Source organism: Haplochromis burtoni, unplaced genomic scaffold, assembly GCF_018398535.1.
Source record: "Haplochromis burtoni strain Fernald_Lab_line unplaced genomic scaffold, NCSU_Asbu1 Contig_27, whole genome shotgun sequence".
Taxonomy (NCBI): Eukaryota; Metazoa; Chordata; class Actinopteri; order Cichliformes; family Cichlidae; genus Haplochromis; species Haplochromis burtoni.
The window spans coordinates 428,355-429,840 of record NW_024582388.1 but is presented as its reverse complement, the minus strand read 5'-3'; the positions used below and the strand labels follow the sequence as shown (position 1 = coordinate 429,840).

At 35.9% G+C, this 1,486-nt stretch overlaps 1 non-coding gene across 1 annotated transcript; it reads left to right on the top strand.

Annotated features, from left to right (window-relative positions):
- The first annotated feature begins 215 nt into the window (after window positions 1-215).
- On the top strand, window positions 216-307 carry trnar-ucu. The gene is given in 2 exon segments: window positions 216-252; window positions 272-307. It is a non-coding gene; the product is annotated as a tRNA-Arg (tRNA).
- The last annotated feature ends 1,179 nt before the right edge of the window (window positions 308-1,486 follow it).

Below are 1,486 nucleotides of genomic sequence, written 5' to 3'. Positions count from 1 at the left end.
TTAAACGCAGACTACTTTGGACCCGGAAGTAGGATTTGTCACGTCATCACTTAACGACCGGATTAGTCACATAGTGGTCAGAAAATTAGCATATTTTAGTGCAATGGATATAGCTAGCTGCTTTTTTAAGGCACAGGGATATAGGTTATAGGATTTAGGTTTAAGTTCCAATGCAAGAAGCAACAAAAAATGATTAGGGGATGCAACATATAACAGGCTCTGTGGCGCAATGGATAGCGCATTGGACTTCTAGTGATTCACTTCAGATGTAATTCAAAGGTTGTGGGTTCGAGTCCCACCAGAGTCACTATTTAACTGAGGGACCTACCTGAGGTTCTATCTATAACACAATTACATGACCTTTAATTAGGAAAGAAAAGTCACAGTTTTTCCTTTTGTTTTCTACTGTACCTTTTCTGTTTTCATTACAGAGTGTCCACATACTAATGGATGAACCATTACAGAAACATAAAAAATATTTTGGTAATTACTAATACAGTTACTGTAGCATAAGCCATTGAGTGGTGGTCTAACAAATTTGTTAAGTGTTCAGTTTTGTGACAAGTTAATGCATTGAATTGCACTTTACGCAAGACTTTAGGGGACAAAATCAAACACAAGCTAAAAGACAGACATTTAACATTGTTACATGCCTGTAGTCTTATAGCATTACATACTGCAAAGGACTGAAGTCTATTGGATTATTCTGCATGTGGATAAAAAACTGTATGTGGATAAATTTTATGAGACCAGCTTGAAATTCACAGTTTCCTTAAATCATAAGAAAAAATACTCAAACTAAGTTTTACATTTATAGGATGGATTAACACTTTTTTTTTTACCCTTGCAAAAGATTTTTGATATCTTCTTACTAATATTACCTTTTATTAGATTTAATGTCTGAATTGGTGAAACAATGCTCTGTCTCTTGAAAATATAAGATAATTATGTTCTGGCTCCTGGATATGTTGTGTTTGAGTTTCTTTGAGTTTGCTGTTTATAAGTCTTATTTCTATTATGCCAGTGCCCCAGTCTCTCCCAATCTTGTCTCTGTGTTTTGTTATCCTTTCAGTCTCTCCAGTCTGTCATGTCTCATTGTCTGTTTACCCCCAGTAGTATTATCAACTTAGTAGTTTGAGTAGTGTTAGTCTGAGTCTCAGTATTTATTTGTATGTGTGTTACTTCCTGTTTTATTTTGATACTCTCTCGTTCTTGCATGTTATATTCAATTTTGCTTCCCCTGTCATGTCAGTCAGATTCTGCTCAGCTGTGCATCCAGGTGTGTCCACTCTGCCCTAATCTCCTCCTGTGTAAATACCATCTGTGTCTCCCTCTGTTCTCTGTCATGTCATCCACTTGAGCTGTGTGTTTTGCTTGCATTAGTTTCCTTGTAGTTTTCAAGCTTCCTAGTTTGTAGTTTTTACCTCGCTAGAGTTTTTGTATTCCTTATGTTTTGTGTTTATAACCTAAAGCAATAAAGTTGCCT